Here is a 6881-nt window from a genome sequence, read left to right on the forward strand (position 1 = left end):
CGCATGGCACAAGTGTTCCTGACCAATCAGACTGCTACTGTTTACAAACAACTTGCTAATCTGGCTACCCAACAAAATCCGCCTAAAGATATCAACAACTTGATAATGGACGAAATCGTTGACTTCATGAAGGAACAGTTCGACCCTAAACTTTTCATTGTGAGAGAGCGTTTCAAGTTTTGGAGTGATATGCAGCGGAAGCCAGGCGAAACTCTCCAGGAGCTGGCAGCACGTATACGCCAGGATGCAGCTACCTGTGATTTTCCAGCGATCACCAACCCACAGGATGAAGCTCTGAGACAGAGATTCATATGTTCGGTTAACAATGAAGCGGTTCTGAAGGCGCTTTTTAAGATAAAAGACTCAGAACTAGATTTTGCCCGTGCTGTCCAGGTTGCCATTGAGACTGAAGACGCAGCAAAGGTTGCAAAAGAAACTGTATACGGTTCCAAAACCAAGCAGGTGTACAAGGTCCAGCAGAACAGGAATAAGAGTCCTCAAAAGAAACATCAGCAGTCTTATTCCACAAACCAGGAGAAATGCTACCGATGTGGAAAGGCCCACAAAGCAACAGACTGTCCTTTCAGGGAAACCAAATGTCATTTTTGTGATAAAAAGGGTCATTTGCAAGCGGTGTGTAGGAAAAAACAACATCAGCAACGCAATGGCCATTCACAAACTCCCGTGAAAAGAATCACAAAAGCTGAGCTAGTCAAGGCGATCCTAGGTGAAGTTTCCCCGAGACACTCACAGTTTAATTGTGCCAGTAACAATCCAGAACAGACTGTTCACAATGGAATTGGACACTGCTACTACAGGCAATTTTGTTTCCTTGTCAGTCTGGAAACAACTTGGAAGACCAAAGCTGCAAGATGTCAAGCATCGCTATGAATCTGCCAGCAAGCACAACCTGCCTGTTCTAGGAACTTTCATGGGCCAAACCAAGGATCCAACAACTGGTAAGCAGGATCTTATACCTTACATAGTCACCAAGATCTCTGATCTTAATTTGCTGGGTCGGAATGCTATCCAGACTCTGGGAATTTCCGTAGACACTGCTCTAGGTTTGAAAAGCATAGACAGCCAAGCTAAGAGGGAAGGTGCAGAAGGGATGTATCCAAAGACCTCAAGCGAGCCCTATGTTTCCCTGCAGCAAGATTGTAACAACATGTGTGATGAATTTCCAGATCTTTTCAAACAAGAATTGGGATGTCTCAAGAACTTTGAACTGGAAGTGAAGTTCAAATCGGACGCAACACCAGTCTTTCACAAGGCACGTCCGGTCCCATTTGCTCTTCGTGATGACCTGGCCAAAGGTTACGAAGAAGGCATCGCCAAGGGAATCTGGAAGCCTGTTCAATTCAATGAATACGGAACGCCAGTGGTACCGATTCGTAAAGCACACGCTTCAAGCAACCTGAAGCCCAAACTACGGATTTGTGGTGACTACTCTGTGGGAATTAATGACCAACTTGCTGATCACCGTCATCCAATGCCACTCCCTGCTGAACTGATGCAGAAACTCGGAGGTGGATTCAGATATACAAAGATAGACCTTGCTGATGCCTATAATCAGATCAAACTGGCTCCAGAAAGTCAACGCAGACTCGCACTCAGCACTCACCGTGGAGTACTCCTGCAACAACGACTCCCTTTCGGAATCAAGTCAGCACCTGGTTACTTTCAGGAGATCATGGAAAACCTGACCCATGATCTACCTGGAGTGGCCGTCTTCCAGGATGACATGCTCGTCAGTGGGAAAGATGCAAACAGTCACTTAAACAACCTAAAGTGTCTGCTCACACGTCTAAGCGACAATGGACTCAGATGTCGCCGTGAAAAGTGCCAGTTTGCACTACCCAGTGTAGAATACCTTGGACACATTTTGTCGGCTGAAGGGATCACTAAGGGATCCAAAGTCGAAGCAGTCTTAAAGATGCCATCTCCAATGAACGAATCAAGCTTGAAATCTTTCCTAGGTTCAGTTCAGTTTTATGGAAAGTTTATCCCAAACCTAGCCAGTATAGCAGAGCCACTCTATTGCCTTACAAAAAAGTCAACTATTTGGAAGTGGGGAGATGAGGAACAGTCAGCTTTTGATCACTTGAAAAATGTACTTTCATCAAGTCAAGTTCTGATACACTTCGATCCAAACAAAACTTTGGGACTGGCTTGTGACGCATCAAACGTTGGTATTGGAGCAGTCCTGTTTCACCGCTATCCTGATGGAAGCGAGCGCCCAATATCCAATATGTCCAAGACTCTCACTTCTGCACAGCATAACTACAGTCAAATTCAAAAGGAAGCCCTAGCTATCATATTTGGCTTGCAGAAGTTTTACCAATATTTGTACGGTCGTAAATTCGTACTCGTGACTGACCACAAGCCACTGACATCACTATTCAGTCCGAGGAAAGGGACGCCACTTCTCGCTGCTAACAGACTAGCACGATGGGCCTTGTGGCTGAACCAGTTTGACTACACCATTGAATATCGGAAATCAGCAGATCATGGCAATGCTGATGCCCTCAGTCGCTTGCCATTCGGTGATGACAACGACTTTGACAGAAAGGAAAATGGTGAAGACATAGACATGGTGTGTGCCATCAAAGCTCTTAGTATTCAAGTCCAACCTGTGGATGCTAACGTCCTCCGTCAAGAGTCAGGGAAAGATCCAGTGATATCTACAGTGATGCGCTACGTCCGTGAAGGCTGGCCACCAAAGAACATGGAGATCAATGACGAAATCAACAAGTTCCGTAAGTTATCAAACTCACTTAGTATCTGTCATGGATGCCTTATACATGGATCTAGAGTTGTGATTCCACATAGCTTGCAGCCAAAGATCCTCAATCTTCTGCATCTCGGACACTTTGGCATGGAACGCATGAAACAGCTAGCAAGAACTGCTGTATATTGGCCTGGTATCGATGCTGCTATAGAGATAGCCAGTCGACGATGTGATTCATGTAACGAACATCAAAGGCAGCCATCTAAGCCTCCAGTTCACCCATGGATGTTACCAGAAAAGCCGTGGAGCCGCTTACATCTGGACCATGCAATAAATTTTATGGGTAGAGATTGGCTGGTGATCACAGATGCTTATTCCAAGTACCCATGCATTCATCCCACTTCCTCCACGTCCTCCAAAGCCACTTTGAATCTGCTTGAGGAAGACTTTGCGCACTTCGGATTTCCTCACACACTGGTCACCGATAACGCACCAACTTTTACGTCTGAGGAGTTCCAGAGCTGGTGCAAAGAACGCGGGATCACACACCTGACAGGTGCACCTTACCACCCAGCTACCAACGGAGCAGCGGAACGTTTGGTGCAGACCTTCAAACAAGCTCTGAGGAAGTCTTCTCTTCCGCCGACACGAGCACTTCAAGAATTCTTGATGCAGTACCGGAGAACACCGACATCCTGTGGATTCTCTCCAAGTGAACTTTTGAATCACCGGCAGATACGAACAAGGATTGATTCTCTGCTGCCATCGCCAGTACACATTGCTCAAGGCAAACAGTCTAAGGAAGCACATAAGTCTCAAGTAACTCCAAGCTCGGCTGATGTCGCTAAAGTTACCAGGCAGTACAAGGCCGGAGATCCTGTGTATGCACTATACTATGGACCTCGCCGAGACAAAGATCCCCGATGGGTACCAGCAATCATTAAGAAGTCATTGGGTACTCGCTGCTTTAACGTGAAGGTCATACCTCATGGCCCGATGTGGAGACGACACTGGGAACAGCTGCGACCGCGGTACACAACTGAGGAAGACAATGAACCTGGTGATGCAGAAAACACTGTATTTGAATTTGCAACAGATCACCCGATGGAGATCTCGGAAACTGTGCCACTAACACAAAGACAAACCAGACCCAAGACCATGTTACCCGTTCCAGAGTATGGACCAGACAACCCAAGACGGTCCAAGAGAACCCGTAAAACCCAAGAGAGACTTTGCTGTTGATACTTCTTGTGTAGCATCAATTTCAGTGGGGAGGTGTTATATGGACTGTTAGATATGTAATTCGTCTGACGTTCCGTGTGTCATGTGGTTCGTCTGAGTTCATTGTTTCATTGTTGTTGTCTTGTGGGACTGTCGTAGTAAAATGTCATTGATATATATATGGCGGACATGACTTTTGTTTATTCATAACGAACATTGGGTGAGTGCGTTCTTTGTATGTAATTGAACAATAAATGTAATAATTAAATTGTATAACTCGTTATGTTATCTCTGCGAGTCAGTCCGAGGGAAACATAACACGTACTATCATAACTTCTCAAAAACTTTTATGACGGGATCCAAGGGGGTTTTCATAGCGCGCACGCACACACGCATACACACATAAGCACACACATGCATGTATATATGTATATATATATTACATTGACAGATAGATAGTTTGGTAGATACACAAATAAATACACATATTTTTGCGTACATACGCACCTACATGCTCACATTTATGCCCACGTAGATATATATATTATATATATATATATATATATATATATATATATATATATATATATATATATATATATATATATATATATATATATATATATATATGCAATTGATGCTATAAGAATTTATAGAGAACATGAAATAAATCTTTTAGAGAATAGTAGATCTCGAAGCAGATGCTAAACTATGATAGCATGTAAATATTGAATTGAAAACGTATGTGTATATATATATATATACATACACACATGCATACAAAACATACACACATATATACATACATATATGCATACATATATATATATATACATACATACACACATATATATATATATATACATGCATATAAATACACACATACATACATATACATACATGCATATATATATATATATATATATATATATATATATATATATATTATAATAATAATGATAATAATAATAATTCGTTCGTTTTATTGGCCACAGGGGCTAATATCAATTAAAAACATATAAGGACAAAGACAGGACGAAGGTTACAAATGGTTTTGTCCGAAAAGGTAGGAAAGTTCGTCTAAACAGAGGAAGAAAACGGAGAAAGATATGATGAATAAATAGATAAATAAATAGATAAATAAATAAGCAGAAACCCCAGAAGGGGGAGGCGCTTCGAAAAAGGAAAGGTTACACGTGGAAAAACCCATAAGACCACGGGAGCCTGGTCAGAAAAAAAAATAAGAAAGGGGTATAGAGCCCTTTCTCCTTTTACATTACCTTATTTATTTTTTTTTTTTTTACAGGTGTATTCTCAGAATTGGTCCGTTTATACTGGCCATTCTTCAAACAGTCACCCATCTTTCAACGAATTTGCCATGAGACAGCACTTCCCTCTCTACTCTCATCTTCCTTTTCAAGTGGAACTTGAAAAAGTTGATGAGGCCTTGGCCAAAGAGGAAAGTGTCTGTCTTTAGCCCTTTCAAACGTGTCCACCATATCACCTCTTTCGCTACAGCCACTAGGCATAGGAAAATTGCCTTGCCCTCCTGGTTAAAGGAGGTCGGCGGGTCAGTTCTCACGATGGATTCAGCTGATAGCCGGATCCGTCCTACACGTGACAGTAGCTGTTCGATATAGACCCATAGGTCAGCAATGCTCGGGCACTGGACGAGTGCGTGCAGAACGGTTTCGTCGTCCTGAGCGCACCTCGGGCAGGCCCGGTTGACGGCACTTCCATGTCGGTAGGGTTTATCTCGAACAGGTAGCGCACCTCGGTAGCACTGCCAGGCGAGGGACCTTTGGAAATTATCCATGGGCCCCGGCCCGAAGGTTCTCCTGAACAGACTGCTTAGCTGATTATCCTCGACGCCTAGAGTTTCCCCGAGAACGTCGTCGCACTTTTCTCCCACTAACCCTCTATAGAACGCTAGAGTGGAACTACTACCGATCGCACTGCCCGCCTGACTGAGGGCGGTGAGAGCTTGGCGGCACTCGAGGTACCAAGCGCCCTTTCTCGGTTTACGTTTGATCCAGGATTGCAGCTCTGTTAAAGAAACGAGCTGCGGAAAATCGCGTCTGACGAAAGGCGACCACACCTGTTCACCGTCCAGGAAACGCTTGAGATGTCGTAGCCTGAGCGCATGTTTGCGCATCAGCAACCACGGCATGCCAAGGCCTCCGTTCAGCGGTTGTTGAAAGCAGATGGAGCGCCTGACCAGTGGTACCTGACCCTTCCACAAAAAGTTGAAGAGCAAGCGTACTATCTTGGTTAACCAGCGGTCGGGACAAGGGACGACGGTCAAACGGTAATAGATGACGAATGCGATGTACGCATTCGCCACCTCCGCTCGACCTTTCAAGGAGAGCTTCCTCTCAGCCCATTTCTGGGTGAGGTTGGCCACCCTGTTCATCACTTCTTCCCATTTTTTCTCCACCTGGAGGTCGGGACCGAACCAGACCCCGAGCAGTTTAACGGGTCCGTCTGTCCAGCCCCCTACGACGCTGTTGGACGGCATGGACTTGCCCCTCCAGGTGCCTAGTTGCAAGCCCACTGACTTTTCCGCGTTAATTTTCGCACCTGTCACCGCTTCATACTCGTTTAGTGTCTCGCCAATCAGGTCAATATGCCTGTGGCTCGACACCATCACGGTGACGTCCACGTCGGCATAGGCAGACACGCTCCTTCCACATCCCAGATCACGCGGGACACCCCTCAAAGCGTCCAACTTCCGCAGTAATGGCTCGAGAGTCAATACATACAGAAAGGAGGAGAGAGGACACCCTTGGCGAACCGAACGCGAGATGTTGAACGGTTCCGATAGATGGCCGTTCACCCGTTTGACCGAGCAGATGCCGCTGTATAAAGCAGCTATCCACCCGCGGAAGACCGGACCGAAACCAGCTGCCTTGAGAACAGCTGCCAGGTA

This window comes from Octopus bimaculoides, chromosome Z, assembly GCF_046866305.1.
Source record: "Octopus bimaculoides isolate indiv1 chromosome Z, ASM4686630v1, whole genome shotgun sequence".
Classification (NCBI taxonomy): Eukaryota; Metazoa; Mollusca; class Cephalopoda; order Octopoda; family Octopodidae; genus Octopus; species Octopus bimaculoides.